General features: G+C 34.5%; 1 protein-coding gene across 1 annotated transcript in view; it reads left to right on the plus strand.

Moving 5' to 3' along the window:
- Positions 1-20,213, plus strand: part of LOC121313487 (cadherin-2-like) — a 62,126-nt gene that overhangs the window by 20,252 nt on the left and 21,661 nt on the right. The window lies entirely within an intron of this gene.

Genomic DNA, 20,213 nt, shown 5'->3' on the forward strand with positions numbered 1-20,213 from the left:
GGTAGCAGAGAGGTCGAGGAGAATTAGGACAGAGGAGAGGAAATAGACACAGGCAGAGAGTAGAGTTAGTGACGGAGAGAATTGCAGTTTCAGTGGTGCCCGGCAAAAACCACATTGGAGGGGGTCGAGCAGAGAATGTGTTGACAGGAAAGCAGAGAGCTTACGATGTACCACTCACTCGAGGGTTTTAGAGAGAAAGGGAGAAGTAAGACAGGATGGTAGTTCTGGAGGGATGAAGATCAAGGGAGTTTTTTTTTTGTTTTTTTGTTTTTTTTTTTTAAGATGGGGGTGATGCAAGCCTGCTTGAAGGCAGAAGGGAAACAGAGTGGAGAGGTGTTGAAGAGGAAATGAAAGGGATTAGAGGGGGGGCAGCAGCCTGGAAGAGTGGGTTGAAGGTCCAGAAAACACATGGTGGGTTTATGGCTCTAGAGCCAGGATGAAAGATTAGCGGCGTGAAGGAGGATCGATTAGTAGTGGTTGCAGAGGGTAATGGAGAGTGTGAGCAGAGTACAGGGAGTGGGTGGGGCAGGAGGAAAAGACAGAGGGAGAGAGAGAACAGAAGTTTTGATGGAAGGTGATAGAGGGGGTTTGTGGAGTAGGAAGGGATGGCAGCGACATAGAGGAGATGAAGTAGTGATCAGAGATGTCCGGGGGGGGGGAGGGGTGGCAGACGGCAAAGGAGTGAAGAAGGGGAAGAAATCCTGGAGAGTGGTTAGGGTTAGAGAGCCTCTATTTAAAAGTTTTAGATGGCAAAAAGTAAACATACTAGATTATGTGCATGCATGCATAGTTATCTCTCTGAAAGGCCATCTGGGTAAAAAACGCGTGCTGCTTTAGAGCGAGTCAGAATCTCATGGTACAGAAAAAAGACAAGGACGCCATTCTGAAATGCCTCGCTTAAACCGTGCCATTCTTGCTGGTGTAGTGATTTTTATATAGATTTTATATATTATATATTTTTTGTTGCAACCTATGTGGAATGTAATAAACGACATCCAAAATGGTGACTTTTTTTCCCCTTCATTTTACAATGCCATTACCACGTTTTTATTTTATTTGAAGTGTGTAAAGTTAAATTTCAATTTTCGATTGCTTGTTAAGGTTTAAAAAGGCACAAGTAAATCTCATGTTATTACTTTATGAAAATGTGTCTGTAGCCACTGTTTACTGTGGGGAAATGGCAAGGAATTAAAAATGGCAAGGAATGAACTTTATGCACTATTTATTTCGTGAATTAAAAAAAAAAAAAACCGTTTAACTTGAACTGCTATTTGGCATCCTTTGTTTTGTAACTCTTTTTTTCTACCTTCTGATTCTCCCTCCCCCCCCCTCTCTCCTTTTATTTTTGCTGTTCTTTCTTTCCTTGCTCTTTCGTGTAGTTAATTCACTGAGGTAAAGTAAGGCCAACACAACGTACTCTTTACTCCTGGGATATTTTTGTACTTTAACATGCCACATATTGTAACGTCTTGCTGTAAAGTAAAAGCACACACACGGGCCACGCCCCTCTGCCCTTGCTGCTCTGCTGTCTCTGCCTGCATTCTGAGCAATATAATGGCTTTTATTATTTTTTGAAAATGAACAAATATCGAATATTTAAATTATGAGCAAATATTTGAACATGAAAATCTTGTGTTCAGCCCAGCACATAGGCCTAATATATAAATTGGCACCAAGTTATATGTAGAATAAGAATAGTCTTTACAGGTCATTCACTGGAATTTGTCTGTCTGCACACATCAAAAATAATAAATAAAAATAATATATAGCCTATTAAAATCTTGAGGACTCTTGTTGGAATATGATATTAATTGAGCTTTTTAATATAATATTATTTTAAATGGTGCATCAGTACTCTAATGTGGCAGACGCATGTTGCTGAATGATCTTGATATGTCGGTAATTCATTCTTGTTTAAGTCTCAATTAAAATACTGTTTAGCTGCTGTTTCACATTATATAAGTTATCTCTGTCAGGGCATGCTATAATCCTGTTTGGCCAATAAAAACACTGAATGTTGCTTTTATTTAGGAAGTTCTTTACCTTTGTTTGGCAAAACAATTGTGGGGTTTTAACTCCAATGACGAAGCAAATGTTTGTGGCTCAGCTCTGCCGATTGTCTCTCATCATTACAGCTGTCACTTCCTAATGCTCTTAATAAAATCCAAGTGCTGCTGGTGCTGTTAATCAGCAGAGATGGCACACAAATATCAATTGTAAGACGGATTACTTTGTAGGCCTTTAACAACTGCTTATTGAAACGTCTAGCAACAGCTCATCGGTTTGACCTTGAGGCGAACCTTCGTTGATGAAGTATGTGAAATGCTAAAGCCATACTAAATGTCGATACTGTTATTAGCGTCCAGTCGTTTTAACAAATCAGCACGAATACTAAATGTATTGCTTTCTGCATTTCCTCTAGCAATGTTTCTCTCAAATGTTTTGTGCTTTATGATTATGTGGGTGATTATATTGATAATTCGGGGGGGGGGGGATGCTCAAAGGGGGTGCGTTGGAAATTATTTTCTCGTTATAGCAAAAGGTGAACCTTATAAGGCTATGAAATGAAAAGTGCACAATTAGTTGAGTCCGTTTTGGCTTCCTTGTTTCTATGTGGAAATACATTAACAGTAGTTTTGGACATCTTCTTACCCGGCTTGTGTTTACTTAATTACATCCTTTTTCATCATGGTACTGCTTGATCTGGATTTTTTTTTTTAAACATCAATTCACAGGGCCTTTGTGTGCTCTGCTTTTCTCTCTCTTGTTTTTCATACCACTCTTTGTCTCTGCTGCATGAAAAATGATCCCTTCTAAAGGGATGCATTGAATTTCAATGCAAGCCAAAAGATACATTTCAAAGGTGAAAAAATGAATAGACAGCTAGAATTCTGGGGAGGTGAGAGCAAATTTTCCAGTCTTCACCAGTAAGGATGTTGTGTTTTTTTTTTTTTTTTTTACTTTCCGTTAACAAAGCTAGAGACATTCTGTTCAGCTCCATTGTGTTTACCCTCTAAGAATTACATGATGTATATCACCTTTGGCTCTCTCTCCCACTATATGCAAAGCAAGAGGCCAAGGAAATGAAGCAGTGCATTGTAAAGGTTTTTTTTTTTTTTTTCACATTTCAGTGGAAGCAACCTTCGGTCTTGATGATATAAAGCATTTATTACGCAGCTCTCTTCATTAGATATAATGAATTTTCAATACCCATTTATAGTGGGACTATACAAGGAAGTAACTAAAACAATTATGGTTCCCAGGTGCAGGTAATGTGCTGGGAGCAGCAGAGCTTGGAAGTGTAATAGGATATAGGGACGTATTAGGTCACCACCCTTTCCATTTGCCCACAAGTAAATTTTGCAAAAAAAGGTGTATGTTATCACTGAAAGACTAAACTCTATAGTCCTGGGTAGTGTTTGTGAGATACGTTTTCTACAACTAGAGTAGGGTATCTACACACCCTGTTTTAAATATGAATAGCATGTTCATCATTTTTTTCAAAGTTTTAAAGTGTAGGTTGTCTTGGAGCTTTTAATATGTTGAGTATGTTTAGTCATGCATGCCCTCGGTTGGTTCACTGCATGAAAAGGTCAAGCTGAGAATGCAAATAAAAGGAACCAAAGCATTTATTTATTTTAATTCATTGTTGATTTTCTCCCTCAATGTGTTAATTGCTATAGAATCAGAAAATGTTCTCAAGATAATTGGTTTCCCTGTGTCTGTTGGAAAAGGATATATTGAAATGCCATGCAGAGCTGTTGACTAACTCATCAAATATCATCTCCCCTTTTTTTCTTTTTGAAAGAAATTGTTTTAAATAAAACTGTTAAATGGTGTTAAAAAAAAAATCTGCATGAGTTTTAGACTTCAGTGTGGTTTAGTAATGGGATCATTTGTTTCGATGGGAAGTTGGCATGTGAACATACCAACGTGTAATGCATTAAGTTGAACCCACATTGCTGAACTGTGCTAGTAATGCAGCTGTTGATGTAAGCCATCTTTCAAACTTGACACACATGCTCTAACATTCCTTAAACCAAAAGTGTTATAGACACTTAATTGTTAGAAAGAACAGCTGATTCTTAATGGAGGAAGGGGTAGATTTGTTCCTACACATCACTGTCAGATTACTAAAGAGCAGTTGAAATTGTAAATTTATATATATATATATATATATATATATATATATATATATATATATATATATATATATATATATATATATATATAATATATCTCATATATTCAAACACGATTGTTTTTTTTTTTTTTGGGGGGGGGGGGCAAGGAGAACAAAGGAGTTCATGGTGTTTATAATTGATACACATTGGAAATTGAAAAGCATAATAACCTGTTAGTGGATTTATTTAAAAACACACACACAAACACACACACACGTACACACAAAAACACAATCCTTCAGGTGATATGGCTCTAAAGTAATTCACTCCAGCAACCAAACAAATTTCATGGTACCGAAAGCTTCTGAAGTCCATACGGTGAAAATTTAGTCTCGTCCTTCTGTGCTGACTCCTATATTCATTTTCACATTTCTCCTTCACTGCCTGTTTTACTCAAAACTTATTACCTTGCCACCCAATATGTCTGCTCTGATTGGTGTGTAGAGCAACAAACTATCTATCTGCATTCATTAACTTAAATGTAATACATGACAAAAAAGGCATCCACAGGAGAAGGCTGACAGTAAACACGTCTTCTTATTATAGCTCTAATAACCATATTTTTTATACATGTATAAAAAACAGAGATCTATGTTTTTTCAAATTGGGTCAAAGTGGGGAAAAATGCAGTGCATAAAGCTTAAAAGCAAAAATCTGAAACTGAATAAGTAGAAAATGGGATTAAATTTAGATTTGTGCAGCAAGTGGTTTCATTTCTAATCAGTACTGCATGTTATGTGCAAGTCTGTCAATTAAAAATGCAATATGCCCTAAATAGGAATTTAAAGTCAGTATCCATGGAACTGAGATAGATTAGAAAGTGTTGTCATAGTGCTGGCATACTTAAGTTAATAGATTAAAAAATGAATAGGCAAGTCCCCCAGCATGTACAAAGGAATGTATAAGCTTGAGAGCTAAAATGCTATTTTAATACCTTGAGGTGTAGCAGGGGACTGCGAAAATGGGACACCACCTGACACACTTAAGCAGCAATCTATTTTCACCCAGTCCTGGTGGTACCACCCTGTCACTGGTGCATGTAAATCTGGCTTTGTCTTGCTACTTGCTGTCAGGGGAGCTGTTAATGGAGGAGGATGAATTCATGCTCCGTGGCTAGCTATCAAGTCACTCTTCAGAAACCCTACTATAAACATTACAATCCTAATATGTCTATTTCTAAAATAGTTTTTGCATGGGTGTGGCAGTATTTGAGCTGTTAGGCTTTTTGTGTTTATTTGACAGCAAGACAATGATTGTGTTGATTGGAAACAATAACTGAGGCTCATTTATTTGAAAATCTTCAGACGCAAATTGATGCTGACTTGCTGACAATATAAAACTTTTAAATTAATCTGTTGTTCATGCAAAACATTGACCTTTCCACAGTGTGGGGATGTGGCTGCTGAGATGGAACATCTTAAATTAAAAAAAAAAATAAAACAAAAAGGTAAAAATGTTATTGTTCTGTAAAGGGCTTGGTGTCATGAAGGCATGCTTTGTTGCATGTCCCTTGAAGCTTTTTACATTTTACAGTATCCTAATGATAATACTTTGTCATTTACCACACTGGGCATTGTTTATCAGTTTATACATTCTGTGATGTAGTGACAGAAGACAGCCAGCATGAATAAACAGCTTTGTCATTGTAAATTCGTTGGCATTTATTCCTGCTTACCAAATGGTTTGGATAGATTTTCTTTAAGAAACAAAACCAGTTAAATTTAGAGAAATGTAAACTCCTCTATATATAGATATATATATATATATATATATATATATATATATATATATATATATATATATATATATATATATATATATATATATATATATATATATATGGTTATGGTAACTACAATTTGTTTGAAGTCTGGGTATACTGGATGAATTTAATAGAATTTAATACATTTAAAAGAAAGCTCATGATATGATTACAAATACACAATCTTAACCATTTTAAATCCAAGTAGTACTTAAATCATTTAAGCTCCTGCTACACATTGCACCAGTAATGTTATGCCCTGTTGCCCCAGTAAGATTTCTTGTTACAAAAAGTTATTTATTATTCAACACCATGGATGTATTGATACTAAAAGGATCATACATAACTTGATGTCTTCTGTGAAGTTATATAATAGGAAATGGTCTTGGCTAGCTGTCTTAATTGCTTAAAACATTTCAAGTAACATGCTATGCAAGCATTCTGTAGTGTACAGCATTAATCATGTTTTTGTAATCTATAGCACACAGTTTAACATCTCAGGACTAAAGTATTAAGGGTGTTTTTAATAGGTTTGTTTATTCTGACCACAATTTACCTCTCTTAACCATGTGTCCTGAATATTTAAAAAAATAAATATTGATAATAAATAATTATTATAAAATAATAGTAAATCATAGTAGGCAGTATATGGTTTTTCCACCCTTTTCAACCAGTTTTTAAAATACTGCACTTGACTTAAAGGAAGAAAGCTGGTCACATCCACAGATTCTTGGTGAGCATGATGGTGTTTTAGATTGAAACTCTCTCAGGACTGCATGTTAAGTAGTTAATGCTGCTGCATGCATTCATATTTATACAAACCAAAATCCATTAAACTTCAGCATGACTACTCTCAATATTGCTCTGTTTGTGTTTTAAATTATTTTTTCCATACCCCCATTTTTTGTGTCAAACTCAATCTGTTTAAACAACCGTTCTTTGAAAACCCAGCCACCCTTGTATGTCTACTCCTGGGTGGAAACACATGAAGTTACTTACTTTTTTTTTTTTTTTTTTTTTTTTTCATTTGACATCAAGCCATGCGGAGCAGTCAGTCTGATGGAAAGGTATACCTTTCAAGCTTTGTAGTTTTATGGTGCACTTCATTACAGGGATACCCAGCATTTCAGGAAGAGGCACAAGTTGATCGTAAATAAGGTAATAAGGATTTGAATGTTACACTGCCTTCTGTGATCTTTGAAGCATGAAGTTGTGTTAGTATAACCAAAAGTAAAGCTCTGTGTTTGGAGAACTTGCCAAAATACCTACTTAAAATGTGAGGTCTCTCTTCCCTGATCGGTTTGGTCAATTGTTCTTGATCTATGGGAATTGGTACATTTTGCCTGCAGATACAGGCACTCATTGCTAGCACAGATGGATCTATTCTCCATTTGATATCTTTAGAAAACTGCCTTGAGAGAGGGGATTGCATCCCTGTAAAGTAGGTTAATAGTGGCACTTGTGGGAGATGTTGCTTGTTTTCGCTGCAGCAGTGGTGAACAAATGTATTTGACATGATATGTAAGAAAGAACTTAAAACAGGTTTAAATATTTGCTTCTGAAACTGATTGATAACAAAAGGGTATTCAGTACCGCCTAGAAATGTACCAGTTTGTTGTTTATGCTTCTGCCAGGAAACCATAGTCAAACTACAGCTTCTATATAAAATCAAATACTGGTAAAATATGTATATACTTTTTAAATGATTACCATAAAAATAAACAAATATTTATTCTAGACTTTGTGAAGATGCCAATAATCTCCTTACCTAAATATAGCAATGAGAATTGTAGTGCAATGCTGTAGCCTTGGGGTACATATTTTTGCCAACAGTAACTTTATTATAATCATGATTGTATAGGTTTATACTTAGAATAATTGCTGTACAAGCCTATCCTTGATCATTATTGATTTACAAGCATTGCCATTCCAAGGCGTTATTCCTTATTGACAGAAAGTTAAAAGATTTGTTTTAAAATGTTCCACTTTTCAAGGCTTGGCTGGTCTCATAATATAGCTGTAATTATAGAAATTACAGAATTTCTTTTGGTCAAACCTTTGTGGTATTATGTGGTACAGAATATGAAACATTAATCCCATTTTGTTTCTTGTAGGAACCCACAAGCTTAAGTGGTTTTATTTTTTGTAACATGTAAACAGAGTATTGGTTAATGCAAGACTTTTAGAAACTTTTTTTAATAAAATTTAATTAGAATCTTAAAGAATATCAGGGGTTCAACAGGGGACAACTTTAAATACAATGCCCATTGTTAAATATTGTAAAACCTTGTTCTAAACAGTTAAAAGGAGATTTATTTACTGTCTTGCCACAATGGGGTTATAGTATCTTGGGAACCAGCTCTATCCTAAACGATCCATCGTGGATAATGGATCATTGTTATTATGGTTTACTCTAGATTTCCAGTCAGCATTCTGTGACAATTCTGATTGTGAAAGCATTGTTCCCTAGTAACGAAGCTTTATCTGTCAGGCTTGTTTGATTGTTTTGTTTGTTGCTTGTTAGCAAGGATCATAGAGTGCTGAATTTATATACAGAACACTTTGAAGCTATGGATAATGGATTACATTTCCTTCTTGCCGTGTTGCAGAGCTTGAAATATTAACTTATTTTAACACTGCAGACCTTTCTTAGTCAATAAATAGAACGCCATTCACAACCTCAGACCAGTAATCTAACGTACTAAGATATTCAACTACAGGGGTGAGACCCGATGCCCGGGACAACAAGATTTGTGTGACAGACAACAAGTTTTGCCGTCGGACAAGTAGTTTGTATTTATTTATTTGTCCTAGGTTTGTTTTGTTGCTAGAAACACACTCTGGGTATATGTCTGATCTTCTATAGGTTATAAAGAAATCCAGAAATGGCTGCTAAGAGAGCCTCCTGCAACACAGACTAATCTTTTACATTTATAAGGTATTATTTACGTTTTTTGTAAATTAGCAACTAAGTGATACTGCTTTCTTAAAGCATGAACCTGACAATTAAATGCTGTAATCTGATAGTTACAAAAAACAGTAAAAACACCAGAGTCGCTAAGGTGTTAGCAGATAAGAAAACAATTGTGTTGTGTAATTTATAACAATTAATGGTCGATGTACTTGTCGGGTTATTTATAGAGTTAAAAAAAAAAAAAAAGAAAGTTTACTGTTTAGAGTATTTCAAGACAAACTTTTCCTGGCGAAAAATGTGTGTGTGTGTGTGTGTGTGTGTGTGTCTCTATATATATATATATATATATAATAATATAATTTTTTTCTATATCTATAGAAATTACATAATGGCAAAACGAAAGCTTCTTTAAATTAGTGATTTAATTACGATAAATTTAGCTATTTTTAGATTTAAATTTATATAGATTCTAAATTTTGATATATATATATATATACCTATATATATATATATATATATATATATATATATATATATATAAATATAATAGATATATTATATTATATCATATATTGATTTAGATTTGAACTGAAGTGATATTAGTTAATAAATGTGATCAAGTTAACAGGCATTGATTTGTAAAATTTTGATAATTTAATCATTAAGATTATACAAATATGTTTTATAATGATAAGTAAATTAAATTTATATTATATATAGATATATATATATATATATATCTGATATATCTATATATATATATATATATATATATTATTATCTATATAATTTAAATATACAGGCTAAATCTCATGATAATGTGTTTATGTATGTATATATGTATGTATTTATTTTTCAGTAAGTAGTGCAGGGAAAGAAGGTGAACCAGTCAAGCTGTAAGGCTAGATCAAACCACTGTTAATCATTATTTGATTGTTGTGTTGACTGTTAAAACCAAAATCCTACAAGATTTATATTCTACTTTTTGGCGTGTGTTTTGTGTGATGGGGAAGGGGCAAGTAGATTAAAAAGGACAAATAGGTCTTTCTATCATTTTATCCCTTGGACATCAAGTTTTGTTAAAAATTGCACACCCTCCTGCATCCATTTTTATTTTATTGTTCCCTATAAGGCACTAAAACTATTTAATTATCTTAAGGTAGCCTTTCTGGTACTTGTTGCTGAAAGGGTTAATACTGACTATGCATTGATAGGATTAATCTCGCCTAACTTGGTCAAAAGGTTAAAACATCTCTGGTGGCAAAAGAAAATGTCTTGACAGCTGGGTCTGTTCCACTCCTGAATGGTTCATTTTGTAATTGGATACCATTGACCTAATCGGTTCCTACAGGAGGCATGTGTTTTAGGCACTTTATCAGAATGGAAGCTGAATGCTTGGACTAGAATACATAAACATATTGTAAGGCATACATTGATGATTAACTAATGTAAAAAGAGAAGCAACCTTAAGAGTGTGTGTTTTTTTTTTGTTGTTTTGGAAACAAATATTTGTGTCAGTGGTAGAAGACAGGTTTCTCCTGCTTGTCTTTTAAAGTATGAAAACTAATCTCATTACAGTGCATTGTTTCTTTGTTTGTTTTTGCATTACAGTGTTGATGATGTTACATAAAACAGAAATAAAATCTAAAGCACAGGTATGCTTTGATTGATTACACTATGCCTAATTTAGTTTTTTTATTATGCCAGTGATTTTAATTTAGCACAGAAGTAAGTTAATAAACAGATATATAAAAAAAGAGGGAAAGTAATAGTAAGTATTGGAATATTAGAGTATTAGAATATTTCCTAGCTGTTCAATGAAACAAAGCAAATACCTAGTGCTAGAAATTACAACATAAGACCCTACACAATTCTTGGCTTTGCTTCAGATGGGTCCATTCACTATTTAGGCCATATATAATGTTGATACCCAAGGGAGCACAGGCACAGCATGCAAGCCAGCATGTTGGTGAATTTCCTGTGGGAGTCAATAGAACATTTCTTGCAATGCAAATTGAAATTGCTATTAGTTTAGTGGACCCCTGCAGCTTTTTGGTGAATCATGCTCTTTAGTGTCTGATTCCCCTGGTGTCTACCCATGATACAATTTGAGGCTGGAATTATTGCACAAGTGGTGGCAGAGGCACCAGGCCACGTAGAACCATTTTAGACAACACGCTGCCTCTAGGATTCGAAATGACTTTTTCGATGCTGACAGTTAACTATGTAAACACAAGTCTTTGTAAACACAAAACCAGCATTGTTTTTCCAGTATTAATTTCTTCAATTGGAAGAAATGAGCTGAGTAAACATTTAATTAACTGCCTGTTCACTGCACATTCTTTTAATGAAACAATTTGTAATAGCTTAATCACAACAACTGATCTGCAGTATGTTCAATTTATTTGATCATTACAAAAAATGCAAGAAAGAACAAACACAATAGGTGGTTTTACCCAAGGGAGCTCCACTTCTCCACCTGTTCATAATGGGATTGTTTCTGACTCATCCTGGGGCTTGGTGGAGCTTCTTAACATAACACCATGGTGTAAGAAAAGACATTTTGTGTGCTATTTTTAATGGACTTAAAAGAATTGAACTATATGCTCCCTGAAGAATCTTAATAACCTCACTCCTTGTTCTCTGTCATATCCCTGAAGAAAGTGGGACCCTGCTGACTTTTTAGTTTGCATGTTCGTTGGAAGTGGCACTTCTGAAAGTGTTTTGGTACTGTATGATAATGAGTATTTGATGTCACCAAGAAACTTGTACTCAAGGTATTGCACTTTTAGAATTTACAAATGAAAGAAGTTGTTAACTCATTATATAGAAGGCATAGAGAGAGCATTGGCCCCCTGTGTTTTCTGGTCAAGTTAGTAGCTAATCTGCTTTGTTAACTAGATTATGTACTTTTTAAATGCACTAGTTTGAGAATGGTTTTATTGATTTTTAATTTGTTTCTAGACAATGCACAAGACCGAAAATAGTTACTAACTCTGATTCCTGCATTGCTGTAGATTTTAGTTCTCTTGGAGGCTGAAGGGTATGTACATTTTGGTAAGAAGAAAATGCATGTGTGCTATACATTAATATTAAAAAAAAGTATTTTGTGTATACAGTATACATATCCATTCATTCTTAACTTTATTAATGAGCTTGCTAGTTTTAGCTGAACATTCTACCTTTGTTTTCTTTTAATAAGAATATAATCCAGGAAGCAGTTTTCCTTTTGGGTCACCTGTTGGCTTTCACTGCTAGACTATTATAACAACCTTGACTTTCATAAAGATGGAAAAACATTGATTGCAATAGCTCTCATCACTTTATTTTCAAGGTGTGGTATCTTAAGCATAACACTATGTAACACAATTTTTGTTCCTGGGTAGTAAGTGTTATTTCCTAATTGCTTATGCCTCAAAAGTATAGCAAATGGCTATTATTCCCCACAAACTTTGCTTTTGTGAAAAATATCACTATTTCCAATGGGAAAGGGGGCAAATTTGTGTCTTTTCGTTCACATAGTCAGAAAAAAACAACATATGAATCCAAATTAACATGTATTTATACTAAAGTAATACAAAAATGACTACAAAAGATTTAGAAGTGAGTAGTTTTTCGAGATTTACCAGATTTAAGATTATACGAAGACATTGGTCGTGTTCTTATAGCGCAGATTTCCACAGATCTGCACAGCGCTGCACAGAATCGCGGAGACGCGCTGTAGACGTCACTCAACACCCACAGAAATCTGTGCTGCTGCAGATTCTGCATAGCCCAGCGCAGCTTTGAAATGTTACTGCGGGAGGCTGACTGCGGCTGCGAACCAAAGGGACGATGCAAAGATCACGAGTGACCTGCTAATCGTAATGCAAATAACCACTAAAACTACTGCTGCCACCTTGTTAGTGGAGGCGAATGACATTTTATCATTAGACAATGAAGCTGTGAACAGTCTTGTCCATGCTTTTAAATAAATAAATAAATTATTTGGAAAAAAAAAAAAACATAATGTACTAAATCCGTGATAAGTGATGTATAATTTTACAATAAAGTTAATGTTTATCTATTCACAAAAAGAACTTCCTCAGACTCTTTGCTAAGACTGCAAGTACCATCGCTTGATTTAGAAGAAATGTGTTTGCAGTTGAACAAAATGCGTTAACTGGTGTATAACCGAATTACGATAATTGCGTTTTAGAATAAAAGCAAAGGTATTAATACTGTAATGTACCTAAACCGAAAAAACAGTTTACCGGCCCATCCCTAGCTGAGAACAATAAATAATGAAAGGATTTCAAATAATGTTATAATGTTACTGTAACATGCCCCTGAAGATGGTTTCTGACTGTTGGACAAGGTGATAAGGTTAAATATCATTGAAGTAAATAAGAATAAAAACATTATAAATAGGGTGTTGACTGAAAACTATTTGACAATGTAGGATTTCAGAAACTTTGGACATGGTTATTTTGGGATGAGAGTGTTAAATTTAGAATCAATGTATTAAAGGGATACTTTTGTCTGCAGTATTTTCTACATTCAAGTATGATCCACCTTTTTTTCTGCTTCTGAAAATACTTCTGAAGGCTGATTTTGGGGAAGTGATGAAGGGAAGTATGGTAATGTTGCTTCCATATGCAATGTTTCCCCAACTCAAATTCCCACAGTCAAGCTGGAGTCTCTCTCAGATGCATGTAGGCATGTTTTTGGTGGAATGGTTGGCAATCGGGGCAAATAATAATCTAATCTAAAACCCAAACCCAATTGGATTATTATTATTTTTATTTTTTAATATAATTGCAACACACAAAAGGTACTCTTTTTTTTTTTTTACATTTTAGGAAACAGTAATAACAAGTACAACAATTCTCTTTAAATCAATCATAGACAATGTTTTTTAATCTGCAAGACACTTAATGTTGCATTAAGCAAAGGTCTATAGTTTAGCTGAATCTATTCTTTCAGATAATAAACATTTTATCTGTGCAGGTAAGGTCTGTGCAAGGACCTGTAGACCTGCTATTAGAACCTGGATTTATTTTTATTTTTTTAATGGCAATTTACAGTACATCAGAGTAACAGGTTAGCCGTGTTAAGTTGATGAAATAGCCTTGATGCAGATGTGTACTTACTAACACACATTGACAGTCTAAAGTGAAAGTGTAAGCTTGATAATCGACAGACAAGACACTCCTCCGACATATTCTACTAAATCCGATTTACAAAGTAGATATAACTTCAGCATTCTCCAATCAGTCTTTTTTCTTTTTTTTGAGGGAGTTATGTGCATTGATTGTTAATGCATTGTTGTTATAGTATATGGTGAACAGTAATTCTCCTGTAAACATGTGTTTTCTAGTCATATTATACATGGCGGTGGTGTGAAACCTGTGTACAATAAGATTGACTTTGTACAGTCAGCACTCTGATATCTGTTACCCCCAGGTACACGTCAGTCGTGTTTTACCGCACTTATAATAAAACCAATCCCCATTATATACATGTAACAAATGAATGCACTTACCCATCACACGCGATTTCTGACTATAGCTTCACTGTTACAATGTACTTGTTCAACTGTCACAGCCCACGTTTTTTTTTCTCTCATATGTCAAATCAGTCTCTCTGTTATGTAGTTACACAGCACTTTTTCACATGACGAAAATGCAGCAAAAACAAAGTGAACGAGACAAGCTACAGTGATGTAAAAGTTAATCATGAAACAGTTTTAGATACTGTGGTTAATTTTCATTTGCAAGTGAACTGTGACATTAGGTCCTTATCGACTACAGTAATCTGCAATTTGAATACTGCCTTTGGATAAGGTTTTAATTCTGGAAACCTGGTGTTATTTTTTATACTGTGCTAAATACGCAGTTCTGTGCATGGGTAACATTTTGATTTCATTTTACTGTTGGGTCGTTAATGGGAATTTTTACATACTTCTGTAATACATACTGGACTTAAATATGAACTGTGTTACAGTCCACAGTCGTCTCTCTTGGTAAGTTTTCAGAATAGTATTGTTCTGAATTAAAATACTACTTCTGTTAAAAATATAGTACTGTACCAACAAAGCAATACAGTACATCTAAATTGAATCCTACTTATTTTAAAACACAGTCCTTTTCAGCTATGTATTTTTGACATTGTATCTTTTTTTGTGTTCCCTTAAAAAAGACAAGGGTTGGAACGGGCTAAAATGAAATAATCAGATATGTGTCGCACTCGAACCATCAATGAAGTCAAAATGGGTCTGATATGTGAGTGCTGACTGTATACAATAAGGTTGATAAAACTGCTGACCTCCCACTTTTTAAAAAAACAAACTCTTCCATCAGTACATGAACATAACAAAACACTGTCAATACTTAAACAAGCAACAATGGGCAGCACATTTAAAGTTTTATCTGCGAAAGACTGGGAGAAATTAGTGGAAAAGCAGAATTACGGAAGTAGTCTTAAAAAATGATAATTGACACATTTAGTAAGACATGACCTCAACTACATGCTGTCGATGGCATGTTAGGCAGTGTAGACTGATGGCCTCAGAAAGCAGATCTCAAGGAAATCCTCTAAGTTCCTCCTCTAAAAAAGCCAAGCAAATGTTCTACTCCAGTTCTTACTAATGTTGTTTTCCTGCCCGAAAAAATGTTAATAAAACAAACCAAAAAAATGCTGAAGTTTAAAATTTAATTGTTAAATTAACATTGGAAAACAGAAAAAAAAAGTTTTTCTCAACACTTCAATTGTAAAAAATAAACGCTGGTAGTTCGACAATTTCTGTCTTATGTCGCCATGAATGTAAATAATCCCAAACTGTACATGTAAGGAAGCAATTGTATTTGGGTTTCTTGTGACATTGATGAATCACTCAAGCAAGCACTCTCCCCAGAAGTCGTTGATAGAACTACATCCTTATTATGCACAGATGGGTTTATTATGGTTATGATTGTTGTTTTAAAAGGCTTTAACGCTTAGTATACATCTTAAATAAAACTGTATAATCTAGACAAAAAAAATATATCCTCCAGGAATACCTGTAAAGTGTGAACTGCAATTACTTGCTGACAGGCAGAATAAAATACTTAAAACTGCAGTTATTCAAGAAAGTTTGTCTGTAGATTTCCTCCTAAAATGATCTGCCAATGAAGAGAGATGGCTGTCAGTTTTTGAGTGGGACTAATGGCAACATTTGATATTGAATCCTTAGAAGTTGGTGACAGAAAATGTATTCCTGCTTTTAATGTGTATGTGCCGAATTCAGTATAGAGGTTCTTTTGTGGTTTGTGTTGAATGTTATTTATACACATTCTTTCCCTGTGTTTTCAAAGTCTTTTGATTTAAAAATTGCTAACTGGTAGCAGAGTCTACATGACCATAGAGCTTCCAAGGTTTGTATTTTTTTTCCCTTTTTCACTCTGTTAAGAAACAATTAGGTTGTTCTGTCACTATGCCTCAGACAAAGCTCAGGAGAGAAACTACACTGCAAGCTTATTCTGTTTGTAGCTACAAATTTACAATTTTTTTGCTTTTTTTAAATGTTTGTGTTCAAGTTTGCTGTGTCACGTGACACTGCAGACAAAGGGTACTTGAGAGGTTAGTAAGGTTTTGTATTTGTAAGCAGCAGGGGTTAGCTATGAATGTGATCATTGAATCAGACATAATTTTGGCTCTGCTCTAGGCATTAAATCTGGGCTTTTGCTGACAGACAGTATTCCCATTTTGTAGTGCTGCATAGGCATTTCTGTCCAAGCTATCAAAGACTGCGTCCATGGCGACATGTCTAATGTGGCATGGTTTGTTTTGTTTTATTTTTTATTTTTTTATACAAAGGGGACTAAGACTATTGAAGATGGTATACAACAATATTTTGAAGCAGCTAATATCTGGTTACAGAATAAATCACAATTCAAACACCATTACACCACTAATTTATGTTGTCAGTGTTGAATTATGTGAAGGACTCATTTTTTAAAGTGTTTGTCTTGAGGGCTTAATAGATGGAGGGTGCATAGTGTTTGGTTAAATTATAAAAGCAAGAGTACCCACAGGTCAAATTATTTCACCAACTAGTCGTTCTAGATGCTAGAGTAACATCGTCCATGTCTTTTTTAGATAAACTAATTTGCAGGCAGTTAAGGTAAAGTACAATTGACAAAGGTTTAACCTGTTTTCATCCTGCCAAGCTGAGTGGCCCCTGGTGACCTGGGTTGCTAATTTACCTTTTCTGTTTTTAAATACCGAAAAAATTAATTTTTTCTTCTCAAAAATGGCCTGCGACTTAAATTGGAGCATAAGTGATGCGTGTTTTAAAAATCACGAAGAGACGGCAGTACCCAGAGTACACAAACAACAGCTTGACAAGACCTGAGAAAAGATAACAAAAAAAAACGTCACTGCCCGATCTAGAATCAGCCGTGACATGCACACAGCCATTTTCAAAGAAGAGTCATTAGCTTCCTGAGGAATTCAAAGGTAAGCTTTTACAATTTCACGTTTTCGTTATTGGTCTCTGTCTAACAAATAGTACCAGCCTGGACAGATCGGAAATGCCCCATATTTTTCGATATGCCAAGAAATACCACAGTTCACAAAAAGGAAGAAAAACGGTGAATTGAGAAGCAGCGCATAACTGTATGGTCTGTTTGACTGCAGAGGGCCGCAAACTGCCTCCAGACGTAATTTTCTTATATGCGTACTTGAGGTTGTATCTTTTTGTAAATGCAGCTTTATTTGATTTCTTTATTCCTCAAATTGTGTGGATAATTTCGGCTGCGTCTTAAATTCGAGGGTATCTTAAATTTGAAGGTAACGAAGGCACAGAAATAAAAGGTTAAGCTCATTCAGGTGCATCAGCGTACAGTATTACACAACAGAGATGATTCAAGATGGCGTTAGAAAAGTGAACTGACAAAGGCTTTTAATTTTAGACCCAGGTACTATGTCTACATTTCTGTTTTAAATGAAATACTGTACTTGGCTGCATTTAAAATATATATCTTTTTAAGTGTCTTATGAATATGGATAGCTCAGTAAAAACAGTAGTCGACAATGAGAAGTGACTGACCTGTGGTGACACTTTATTCACAGATAATATTCATTTGACAATGATTTGTCAAAATGTGTTTCCAAATTTTAAATTATCTGTTAAATATTAAACAAACTTTCTGCCTACAGGTTGTTGCAGCTTGACATTTTGTTCTTTTTAAAATAAGGATGCAAACACTACCCTCTCTTCCCCCGTTTAAAGATAGCAGTTATTTAAATAAATGTATTTTGTAGTTCCATTTGTATTACTGTCAGGATAATAGTTTTTTTTCTATTTTTTATATATAAAGTGTTGCTAAAACCGCATTGGATTAGACATGTATACTGTATTTCCAGTGTTTTATTGAATTGTAATATATACTGCAGTGGGATTCAATTGTACGACTATAAACCACAGACTCGTTTGCTGTTTCAGTTAACTTTTCAGTATGCTGTAAATGTGATTAGGAACAGTTTTAAATATGGTAGCTTTTTTCACTCTTGCTTGCAGCTATTCTGAATAATGCAGTTTATTCTTAGCAGCACAACTGATGGATTAAATCTGCACTGTTTATAGATTAAAATTTCTACCGTGGAATCCGTTTTAGTTTTCTGGGAAATTGATGGCCACAAACAAAAGGATTCCAGCTTCATTGTTTACTAAATTATTAAAACCACAATAAATCATAACATTTTCATAAATGTTATGCAGTGACAACCTGTTAGTCAGTGTTGTCTTGAAAACTGTAACAAACTGAGTTGGGCATACTGAAGAAAGAACTGGTGCTCCCCAGAGATTCTGCATTGTGACATGCAAGTCTGCTTATTATGGTGACCTTCTGTTGAAAGGAACATGCTCTGGTGGCACACGTTTACAGTCTTAGATAGAAGGACAACCGGGTCAGGAGCAACATGGAAGAAATCATCTTAAATGGCTGCAGGTATATATATATATATATATATATATATATATATATATATATATATATATATATATATATATATATATATATATATATGTGTGTATGTGTATGTATGTATGTATGTATGTACACCCTGTAGTGTAAAGCCAGGACCAGTCCCTTACAGCTACTATTAATGGCTTCTAATATACCCTGTAATAAGAAGCCATTGGGATTTACAGTACGTGGGATAAGACTTTTTCTGTTTGATTTACCCTAGACTCAGTAAGGTGGGACATCATTGTGCAAGTAGTCTTTCTTCAAGCAAACGTCAAAGTAAAAGATGGACTTGAAGTTATAATCTGTTATGTGATTTACACAATTTTAATCACAGTTTATACATCTTTTTAAAATGATGAATCATTAAATAATACCAGGCTGTTTTTTTTTTTTTTTATTTTTTTTATTTTGCAATGTCTGGTATAACTTTAAACCATTCTTTTCTAGAGCCTTTGTCTTCAGTCAAGGGTATTTAACTTGGTATTGCAGTATAATTGCCTGGTGGTAGAATGTAAATGGAACCTGTTTGTGACTCCAAAAGGTATGCATAGTTGAATGCATTTGATGTGGCCAGTTTCCATCGATGTGTAAGTTAGGGTAGAGTGCAATGAATTGCAATACATTTGTTTTTATAGCTGAAGAAATAAACACTTTTCTTGGAACAGTTGACATTCACATGGTTTACATGATCACAAGAATGTAAAAGGAATTTTTATAACAAGTGTTCATTCCATTGACTAAATGGCTGTAATCGGAACCTTCTCTTTCCAGTAGTGTTACTCTAGGCATGATGTCCCAATCATCTACAGTCCAATTAGATTTTGTTTAAAGCACAATTTATTGCAAAAGTTATTTTAAAGTTGTTTGTATGGCGTGTTTGTGTGACCAATATTGCTGTATACCAAAGTATATTCCTGTTGCTGATGGATTACTGTGGGTCACATGCAGTGGAAAAAGGAAATCAGTTTTGTCAAATTTTAAATATAAGTTCCTCTTTTTTTTCCTACAGGGGGTTTCCATAAGATCTGTAAGAGGTGTGTGTGTGTGTGTGTTCACGTGCATCTCTCTCTCTCTCACACATGCTCTCTCTCTTGATCAGCAGCATACAGTGATCAGAAAACTGAATAAATAGGGTGTTTATTTTTAAATGTGATTGTTGACTGAAATTAGTTTTTTAAAAAAAAATTATAAATATGTAGCTACAATAAGACCTTCTAGGATATGAACTGTTCATTGTGAAGAGAACATAAAACAGTAGCCAAGTAAGTGGCTTTCTGTCCAGTGAGCCGTCAGAACATTAAAAAAAAAAAAACCCTCCCATTCATTTTTAGTGCTTTGCTCCATTACGCGGTTCAGCGACT

This window comes from Polyodon spathula, chromosome 3 (genome assembly GCF_017654505.1).
Source record: "Polyodon spathula isolate WHYD16114869_AA chromosome 3, ASM1765450v1, whole genome shotgun sequence".
NCBI classification, from domain to species: Eukaryota; Metazoa; Chordata; class Actinopteri; order Acipenseriformes; family Polyodontidae; genus Polyodon; species Polyodon spathula.